Here is an 11,794-nt window from a genome sequence, read left to right on the forward strand (position 1 = left end):
CACTATTATTTGTTAGTAAGAGGTAAATAGCTTCAAATAAACTTATTTTGGATTTGATGTGGCCTCTGATATTGCATTTGATTTCGAATTGCATGATCTTGTAAAATAGAGTGTGATAGGATTTTCTATGTGGTTAGAGTATAATTCGGTATAAAAGTGTTTAAGTATTATAATTTAAGTTTAATACAGCAGCATATGTGGTTTCTAATTCCTGAATGATTTAGGTGTATGGTTTTTTATAGGTTATAACTGTTTGTTTACTCAATTAATTCTAATTAGTCTTTTCTGATTAAAATCTGGCTTGATACGTCCAACTGTTTTTGTTTACTGTCTAATATATAGTAGCCAGTAACTATATTATTTGACCATATTATTTCCAGTTTTTTATCTAATTTGATGCAAAGTGCAGCTTATTATGTATTATAAGTGTACTCTAAATAAAGTGCGATCTCAAGAGCAGGCTAAATTTTGAAAGTATCCAACCAAAAATATCCCACACATTTTATTTATTCATTTAGCTACAATTATAACAAAAAAAATCTAGAATAACTTACCAACCGTAGCTTTAAGTGTCATAGTTTCTCACAATTGTGTGCACGCAAATGCTGGACATATGCACATAATTTTGAACGCTCGAAGCTCATGCACGAAAACAAAACACAAATCTCATCATTTGAGCACACTCTGTTTACTTTGGAAAACAATGGCTTTCAAAATGCCACACCCTAATTACCAGCTGCACTCATTTGCTTCTCAGTTGTTCAAACTCAATTGGCAAAACTCTTCAATCACCTTTCAGAGCATTAAAGAGTCCTCGCATGACCTCTTCATGTGTTTAGCAAAGAGCAGCAGGGAGAGCAGAGAGGAAGAGGAAGAGTGAGAGCAAGAGGAAGAGAAGGAGGAGGAAAGTGAGTCAATAATTCTAATGAAATCCTCCCAACTTTAGTTTGACCTCTAAAACTGTTGCAGTATTTAGTATAGGTTAATAACGTTACTGCTTATATAAGCTGGGTTGTGAGTTTGACGAGTTGTGCATTGTGTCATATTGTACAATGTGGCAACAATATTTGTTCTGTATATATCATGCAACCTAGTTTTAAACAAAATGAGAAATGAGTTTTCTACATTTGAATATGTAACATGGCCTCATGATGCCGAAACCTGGAGTATATTTTGATGGCAGTGTTTGAAACTTGTTGGTAGCTTTGGCCCAGGTTAGACCAAAGTTATTTTAAAAATGAATGAGTACAATGACAGGGTTTACAAAAGTTTAAACTAACTGTCAAATAAGTGTCATTGTCCTTTATACCAGAAGGGACAATGCAAGCAATTGTATAAACAGCCCGTAACAGTAAAAGTAGAAAAAGTAAAATATACAGCAGTTACCCAGACTGATGTGTTAGCAACATGTTAGCATCAGACTGGTGTAATGGATAGTTTGATTAGCAGTCATCTGATCACAGAAAGAAGCTAATATCTCAAATGACAAGAGTCATAATAGAAGTGAGAAATGTGAGAAACATAGATAAAGGTCCAACAGGGACATTTAAAGAGAGGATGTTAGATTTATCATTATTAGGCCAGCTTAGTCACAGATCTGACAGATCAAAATGTAACAACGTCAGTTTAACTTCTTTAGAACTGTGAAACTGCAGGAAGTGCAGAGTGACCTTTTTATGAACCTTGTGTCCTGACACTGCAATGACTGTGAAGACTTTAATTTAATCTTTAAATGAACTTTTGAACCAATTGTTTCAGGTTTCTTATCTTAACCATGCATTAACCATCGTTTATTTTCACAATTTATTTTTCACTTGCCTAACCTTAACCATACTGTTGTCAGCAGGATGCAGCGGAAATTTTAAAAACGTGTCACTGGAAGTAAAAAACATTTAGTCACCCTTTCATTTGCCAGTAAACGTGGCGCAAACATCTTAAAACAATATTTTTATATTAATGGTGTACAAAAGGCATTACATTTCTAATGAAACAGAATTGCACCTGCAGTTGGAACAATTTCAACTGTTTAGACACAGTCACTTCACTGACATGCAGCGTGTCGTGTGTTTCCCTGCTGCATTTGATCTGTCACTTCCAGATATAAATTATTTGCATAACATGCCATTAACTTCTCACAAGTATATTAAATTCACTTTTGGAGGACTTTTGAGCTAAGACAAGACATATATATTTGTAACTATTTTGATAAACAGATCACTTTTCAAGTTCCTCAAATGTGACACTGAATTTCATTAGGTTTGCATTTTTGGTCAGACAACAGACACATTTGAGGATGTCAGCTTAAGGTTTTTCCCAATTATTTATGGTAACTGTAATTTTTTTCAGATTTTTTTATCCAATGTACTGTTTTCACAATCGCTTCCAGTATAAAGTTAAACGGCCTACTGTCGTCTTTAGCTGTGCTGTGCTTTATCTCGTCTGATCACATCGCCTTGTGTGTGTGTATTTGTTGAGTTCCCTTTACTACGTGTTAACCACTATTATGTACTTGACCAATATGGTTGCTTTCCTTTTAACCAGCAACACTCATTAAGTTTCTCACAGTCGTGTTGCCTTCATCTTGCAAAACAGATCTCTACAACTACTTAGTAATGCTGACATTGTCTTCTGTGACCATGAAACTAAATAAATAAATAAATAAAAAAAGTCAACTGCAATTTGCCACATTGTTCTTATACTTTCAAGGGTATTCCTCCCTCAGGGCCAATTACTCAGAACACATGGCTCGGCTGATGTTTTTGCTATAAGGAAACTCAAACTGCCACACAGAAGTAATGGCAAAACTTCTCTCTGCAATATCACTTATCACTGTGGCAAGATTATTGACTTAACTGGTCTAAACATCAACAATGAGTGATTTAAGGCCCCCAGTCAGCGTCTGAGATTTGTGTATTTTACTTAACCGGAGGTGGTAGAGAAAAAAAAAGATCTTTATTTATTCCTTTAAGACAAAGACGCGAGCGGCACAATCGCGTCGAGTCATCTCAAAGGGAACAAGACGAAAAGCTGTTGTGACTTTAATGTGCTTGTTTGGGGTTGCGGGGGCGTGTTGATGAGGTGGGAGCGGGTCGTGTCACGGTAGTGGGGAACACTAACAGCACTAAATCACCTTTAAAGTTAAACTAATCAGACAGACATACATTTTGTCGGTGTGTGCGGGAGATAAGTTGGAGTGTTTGTGCAACAAGAGAGGCCCAGATCTGAAGTGATAGCCCTCATAAAGAATGTGTATTTATGTAGGAATTTAACATTTTAAGCTTCACAAAGTTAGTATTTATTGCAGGGATTTTATTCTGGATTGCATTTTATTCCACAGGTGTTGCTTTTATGTGTTCTTGGCTTACAGCTCCGTAGGATTTGACTGCGCTGAGCTACTCCAGCTTCTATCAAACTGCTTCTTTTTACTGCAATGTCTCATCTCATTTATCAGCTTAACTAGTATGTACGTGCATGCACATGCATATGTGTGCACTTCTCTGTGACATGACAGACACTAAAGCTAAACCAAAAGGCTATAATTTACTAATGCACTCCTCAGCCGTGCTCCCTGGGCCTGTCTGCAGCTCCTGATGGATGCTGACAGCTCCAGAGATGGACTGCTGCTGATAGGGAGTGACCAGAGAGGAGCCTGATTAAAAGTAGTGGAGCACGGCGGAGGGCGATAACCCCAATCCAGCGGTGATGAATCCACTCTGGACAGGCTGCTGTCTCATTAGGGTCTAACCTCAGCCAGGCACTGCATGTCCAAATAAACTTTGAAACAATCCTGCTTTTATCAGCAGGATTTCGCTTGTTTTCCTTTCCACGGCTTTCCTTGTGTGGGCTCGTAGAGAGCGTCCTCCCCCTCTGTCTGTCTCTGTAAACTGAAGGTGTGATTCACCAGCCCTGACTTCACTGTGTTTACACAATTCTGGGTCTATCTTCTTGAATTAATGAGCCCAGCAGCACCATTAGACAACTATTTGCCTGACTAATCTGGAGCCAATATGAAATAGTGAGAAAATGCTGAAATAATCTGCCCTTTATTTGCGATAACATAAACAGTGGGGTTGTTTTAAAGGATGATAACATTAAATATTGGGCCTGGGGAGGGGGGGACAGAAAGAGGTAGTTTACATTCTCACTGGAGTAGTCTTGATAACAGGCCAGGGGGAATATGAGCCCCTTTAAATGTGTGCATTAGTGTAATTTATTGGGCTTCCCTCTCAGCCCTGCTGTTCCTCCAGCTCCTTTTTCCCAAACAAAAGACAGGCCAAGGCTCCAGGATGGATGGGAGTGAAAAATCATTCACAGTTGATAATCACATAAAACAACGCCATATTTGCTGCCTAATAAGCACAAAACGTTCCATCGGCCTCCTCCCTCCGATCAGGATTAGGCGACTCCTCCGAGCAGGCCCGCGTGATTTAGACCCTCTGATTTGGAAATGCTTTGGTTTTGGAGTGGGTACGAATGGAGGCAGGGAGGGTGGGGTGAGGCCGGAGATTTCATAATTCTTTGTGTATGTCTGGAAGTCATCCACGCGTTCCGATTTTTAACCAATTTATGTCCGAACGGACTGACCCTGGGAATTAATGAGGTTCTGGCCGTGAGTTCCAGCACTGCAAGGTCAAGTAAATCATGCTTTAGGGCTCCAGTCCTCCCCACTCTGCTCTATCACTCTCCCCGACTCCACATCCTGCGATAACGGAAAGACAAGGGGCCTGAGAAATACCACCTCATCGACACTTGTGTCCATCCAGTCGAACATATTTTAGAGTGCAAGCGCCAACCAGCTGTAAAGCCAGCTTTTAGTGGAGACGAGGAGCTGATGAATGGGAGTGGGGCAAGAGCAGCGGGACCAGAGGTCACTTTCTTCATTTCACATTTCGCAGTAGATTGTTGATGTTATGCACATTTCTCTCTCCAGAGGTGACTTTTTTCTATCCGGGCCTGTGTTTTATTGGGGCATTATAAAGAGTTTATACTTGATTTAGCTGCACCGTTTCCCTTTGAATGAATATGTGGCGGAGCACACTCACATGAGGGAAAAGTTGACATCATTAGACATAATACCATGAAACCTAATAGAGTAACACCTAAAGTAACGAGCGCTGCAAATCAATCAGCTCTTTTTATGCAGAAAAATAATTTGTCTTTTCATTTCATAGCTGTTAAAGTGCTATAATTTTTACACATGTGTTTAGTGTTTCATATTTAAAGAGGAAAAAGGGTGACAACATTTTCAAACAAGCATGAAACTAGAGCACAGTTCACCGCTCATGGAACATTGTGGAGGAGGACTGCCAAGTCCTGCTTGGCTCTGTGTTTTTTGTCCTACTGCAACCAACAAGGCGTTTATCACCTAAATTAATTCCCCCAGAACAAAAAGTCTGCAAAAAGATGCCTCGTTTTCATTTTTGCCAACAGTTTTTTTTTTTTTCAAAGACACTCAACAGGGATCTGACCAAAAGTTTCCATGTCTTATTTTTTTGTCAATGACATTTTTTCCTGTCTAATTAAAACAGTAACTTGACAAGTTTTAATAAAGATATGAATGAAACCTGCTTTTCTGCACCGTATAAGAAAATTTTCCATCTTTGCAACTCAGTCGGTAAATGCAGCCTGGATGCAATCTGATCCTCATGAATCCGACCATAAAGCAAAATAACCATAAATTGTGTCCATACTACTGTATATCAGTATGGATGGAACTGGACGGTTGCCAGTTGAAAGCTCTGGACAGGCTCAGAAAGTCTGGCAGGGACAGCGAATGACTAATGCTTCGTCCTGCCTGCAGTTCAACCATCAGGGTGCCCTTGAGCAAGGTACTTAACCTCCAACAGCCCAGCAAAGCTTTAATCCAACCACAAAAAGTTAGCAGTCTGTTGAAATAAAGCAGATCAGACCACTAATATAAAAACTAAATAAAGGAAAAGTCTCAATTTCCTTTGCAGACAAATTAGATTATGTCCCCTAACCTACTGTTTTAAGTATTTTCACTCAGTGCCACATGGAATTTAATGATATATATTAATATTTTGCAACATAACAGGGAAACTGGGTCCATTTGGTGTACTCTATTTGGAAAGGAAAAAACAAACAAGCAAGAAAAAAAAGGTTTTTGGTGAAAGAGGAAATCATAAAATAGGACAGACTCACAGAAGACAGACTTAAAATTGAAAAGCAAAAAAAGCATGTATCAGAGGCTGAGATATGCTGGCTTTTAGTACAAAGTATGTGTCCAGCCCCCCATGAAAGCTTAATCCCACATTTCCCATAATGCAACTCACCACAGCCTGTCATTATATGCATTCTGCCTAACCCTCATCACACCCACAAGTTAACCCAAGTGATGCAATGTAACTAAGTACTTTTACTCAAGTATTGTACTTAAGTTGGACTTTACAATTTCAATTCCATTCCACTAAATTTCGCAGGCATATATTCCACTTTTTAATACAAAATACAATATTCCAACAGTACAAAGTTTTTATTCCACTAAAAATAAATAAATAAAAAACCTCTGATCTGATATTAAGAAAAATGCTGAATATCAGATCTGATTATCTGCTGAATATCAGATCTGATAATCAGATCTCTGTACTGTGTTGCAAAGTATATAGTTAGCATGCTAACCAGCTAGCCTCAGACCTTCCAGTCTCCACTTAGTACCAAGAGGTGATAATAGCCCCTACAGCTCTTAGTGTAAGATAACAAAATAATTTCTACAGATGTTAAATATCAAGAAATTAAATACTTATCGTAAAACATACTTTATTCAAGCTCGACATAAATGAAATAAAACTCACCAACACAGTCTTGGTTTGGTCGAAATAAATCCTCAGTTTGCTTGCTGTGTCTTGTCATCCCTGAAGTCATTGTCCTGGTCAGAGCCGGTGTAAATCACCTCTGTACTGTCTTCACACTGACCTCTGGCGGTCTTGAAGGCAGTGTCCAGCTGTGTACACTCATGTCAGGCTGCTTACCCATTTGAGTTGAGCCCAAACACTCACGGTGCCTCCCGCTGTGATCCGAGGTCCACAGCTAACTGAGCCATGAGCTAATGAGCTAACAGTAGCCTGCTACAGCCAAGGAAAGCTAGCAAAGAGCAGCAGTTGTCGGTTACCCTGGTGATATGCTGCCCCCTATATTTTTGGAGCTACCCTCAAATTCTGGACATCTTCTCTTTAAGACTAACGTAGTATTTGTATATGTGACTTTCACTTTTACCAAAATGATATTTTAATACACTATCTTTACTTTTACTCTATTTTTGGGTACTTCTTACATCACTGTATAACCCTGATGACATCATGCGATTATGTTTTTCATTTTGGAAACCTTCCTCCAGAGTCACAGAAGACATAAAACTGAAATACTCCTCATGACAAGTAAACTGAAATTCAAGTGTAAAATCGATGCCTTCATGTATCACTGATATGATTTCAGACAGAGAACTCCCTTCATGACCATTTCACAACCTAAGTTTATCCTCACATTCCTTCCCTGGCTAATACTTTAGCTTGTTTATAAGATTATCCTCCCAGTAACAGTTAACTTAATGTATGAATTAGACCAGGGCGACGACTCGGAATAAATCTGGCCTGTCTGTGATTATCGCCATTACATACTTCAAGCTCTGTTAAAACAAACGGAGCGGTGATGTCAGAAGTCCATGTCGGAGCAGCTGAGGAGAAGCAGTCTCCACACTCTTGGCTGATGGCTCCAGACAAGCACCTTGATGGCTGTAATTACTGTCATGTTCCAAAAGAGATGAGAGATACCAGAGGCCCAAATAAAACCTAAAACGGTTTTGATATGATGGATTTCTCCAACTTTGTTTAAAAATTCCTCGAGCTATCTGTCTGGATTCTCGAGGAGATGATGACTCGAGCACTACAGTTGGTCCATTCACCTCCTCGGCACACAAAAGCTTCATAGTGTTTAAATCAATACGGCAAGCGAGATTCAAGGTTTGCAAGCCGCTACGATTGCCGCCTGTTTGCTCGAGGAATAAGTATGCAGACTGGTTTCAGTAAATGTCTGCTGTGGGTGTTTACATTCTACCTAATGCACTGAGATGACACTGAATCTAAACACATTCACACAGAGACTCTCCGCCGCTCGGCTTTACTGGCACATTCCACGAAGGTCCATCTTTATGAGTCCAGCTGTCTTTAGGCCGAGGCTTCTCACTGCTTAGCATCTAAACATAAGCAGTCGCTCTCTAAGTCAACAAAGATTTGAATTATGTTGTCTTTTAAAACAAGGAATTTTTATTGTTTGAGTATTTAACTGTGGTGAACCCTGTATTTATATCATAAACATACTCTATTACAGGGAAAAGTCCTAAAAGTACAGGCGTGTTTTTAAGTTGAATTTACTTAACGTTTTAAAAGTGAAGTTACTCAATGAGAAAAATGTCCCATGTGAGTCTTATGCTGTAATATACAGTATTATATGTTTTGACAAACAATGCTGATGCATTAATGTGTATGTCGCTGGTCAAAGTGAAGCTAATTTCAACAGTTTTATATGCTGTTTGATTGTTATTAATTATATCTTATGTTAACTTAAAATTTAATTACTTAAATTATAGAAAAAAGTGTATACTTTACTCATGTTTAATAATTTTTGTGAATAACTACATTGTTTAAGTAAATCTATACATTCCACAACTAGTATCTAGAGTCGTCTTCAAACTGCTCTCCTTTTGAATTTTTCCACACAACCCATTACCCCTCCTATGATCCCTATCATCTCTGTACTTATTATACTTTACAGTTGTGTTCTGATGGACTCCAGTTAAGTAAATGCGTCACAGTGGGAGCTGCCACATCCTCGCAGTGAGCGTGCCAGAAACTTAAAAATGAATGACTCCAGCAATCACTTGAGGTTTCACAGGCAGTTTCTCCCTCCCGCCGTGCTGCCAGGACTTAACACACCAGGGAGATAAAAATCTAATTTTTGCAAATGGGATTAAGGCACATACAATAACAAAAAGAGGAATGAATGGGCTTACTGTATTAAACAAAAGATGTACCTGATAGTCCCTGTGTGGTTTCTGCTCGACATATTTCTATAAATGGTGGAAGGTTTGGAGACGCCTTAAACGCAGATCCATTTAGCTCTGCAGGAGGATTATTGTGAGCCAAGCTACTGTTTAAAGATGTCAGAATAAAAGTCTCTATTTTGAGACAGTAGTGCCCACAACGGGTGAAATATTTTGAGGGAATACAGTTTTCGCTGGCATACAATATGCAATGTGCATATATCGATAGCTAACCACACGACTTTAATTTGCGCATCCAATATCTCTCAATCAACCTTATTTTTACATGAACAGGCTCATATATCGTGCGGCTGGCTTTAGTGCTGAAATGCAAAAATATCTCTCACAACCTTGAAATCCCTCCAAGCTTCTTGAATCAGAAAGAAAAACCAAAGGAATTAAAATTTGCTAAAATATGTTGTGTTTTCTTAAAATAAAAGCACGTGTTGCATTAATGCCAAGTCTAAACCTTAAAGGAACAGTTCACCCCAAAATCAAATATATATATATATATATATATACATATATAAATATATATATTTCACTCTTAACTGATGAAAGACTAAGTATGGGGAGCGTCTGGTAATTGGGAAGATTACCAATTATTCATCTATTCATCGGGCCAACGTCTGCAAGATTAATGTGTGCTACCTGGATCATTTAAATCTAAAACCACTAAACCTAACCAAGTTGTCATGTTGTTTTAGTCTTTTACTGTGAGGATGTATTGGGTTGGCTTGTGTAGTTTGGTGGAGAGAAAATAGTTCCTACATTACAACACTACTCACAACAAGGTCTGTGAATTCTCTTGAGTAAACAGGTCATGAGTCATCTAATTTTATTATATTTGTGAGAAGGCAAACATCTGTCTTGCCAATATCTGCAAAATTTTGCATGTCACACCAAAAAAAATATAAATATAGCACCGCAGGTCAGAGGCAAAATATGCATTTTTGATTTTGGGCAGAAATGTTCCTTAAAGAAAACGCACAGTAAACTGAGCCTTGGAGGATGCCTCCAACAGCCTGACCTTGGTGTTAAACCTTGTGTGTCTGTGTTATATTGAGTTGAGAGGGGGATACTCCATATGCCTCCTCTGTTTAAGATGAAGGGCAAAGGGTGCTATGGGTTGCCAGTTCTCACCACAGTTTCCTCTCTTAAGTAGCTCTGATGCTGCAATAACAATAACGTGCCAGAAACAAAACGATACCAAAGGAAGGGATAAAAAGACACTTTCAACTTGTCCAGGACCCAAACATCACATGCCTGAATCTCAATAGCATTTCAGGACTACATCACATGAATGTGTTGCATTGTAAGTGACAAGCCCAATCTCTTGGATAACTTGACAGGTTAGCGGATAGAGGGAAAGACAATGAGCAGACCGTCATGAATTAGAGAGAAAAGAGAGAAGAGACCCATCGGCCCTGCCTAAACCACAGGTATGATTTACAGAGGAGGGTTGGTAGCCGGCGTAAAATTAATAATAGGAAATGCGAGGGTAGTCCGGTGACTTGTCCAAGATATACTTTCCCTGGCTCTCCAGACCCCTGGAAAACCTGGGTGGCCCCGCAACCGGGCTTCCTCTGGTTTCTGATGTTAATGTCATTGCTTTTGCTGGTATGACAGGAGCTTCACCACAAGCGTGGTTTGGGTCGGACAAAAGGGACAAGCTGTGATAGCAGGATACAGACCAAAGAAAAAGAAGAAGAAGATATTCACTCTGCTGTTTATTGGAGGTATTTTTGTCCCATGGTAGAGTTTGCTGCCACAGAGAGGGAAGGAATGAAGAGGAGGATGAAATTTTTCAAATACGATTGTTTTCAAGTACTTCACTTTTCCAGAAATCAGAAACCACACAGTGTATTATGGTTAGTGGATGTTTTGAATTACTCCAACTACTTAATGGTTCCTCCTTACCCAGCCCACAGAATTGTTTCATAGTGGTTTTAAAACTTTGCTTAAGTCATTGAGTTGGATGTTGAGTAATCTGCTCTCCAAACCTACCCTTCACACTGAGGTACGAAAGTTGTTCGCCTTATTTTAAGGACACACTGTTGAAGTAACATAGTGACATAGTTACACACACACACACACACACACACACACACACACACACACACACACACAATTAGGCATAGACACCATATTTTGAAAATGTCAATTTAGTTTGTTTTTTAGCTTGATGGAAATGTACTTTCTTATGTTTCCAATGAAGGTTTTAACCATAAAGTGGTCTTAAGGAGACATATAATGCTAATTTTCAGGTTCGTAATTTTATTTTGGATTACAGCTGAAATTGTTTTACATGCTTTAATGTTCAAAAAACACATCGGTTTTCTGATACTGTCCAATGCTGCAGCACTGTGTCCTCCCTTTGTCTGAAATACTCCTGTCTCTTTAAGGCCCCCCTTGCAGAATACCCAGTCTGCGCTGATTGGTCAGCTCACACATGCCTGACCCAGCACCGCTAACAACAACAGAGCAACTGTGTATTCTTACGTGCCAAACTAGGCAATAATTATGCAAATATGTGACATGGTGACGTAGTGTGACGTCAAGAAGTCACACAATTAAAGGCGGGACTACTGACGAGGCGTTTCAGGAGCAGTGTTTTCTGTGGGAGAAAGGAGCTTCTGTTGGTGCAGACTATAGCCTAGCCTTTTTAACTTCCAAGACCTTTAACCTGCATAAGAACAAAAAAGGGGAAAAAAACAGAAAGGAAAAGAAAAAAAATGA

The sequence above is a fragment of the Pagrus pagrus genome (genome assembly GCF_965226575.1).
Source record: "Pagrus pagrus genome assembly, chromosome: 16".
In the NCBI taxonomy this organism is placed as follows: Eukaryota; Metazoa; Chordata; class Actinopteri; order Spariformes; family Sparidae; genus Pagrus; species Pagrus pagrus.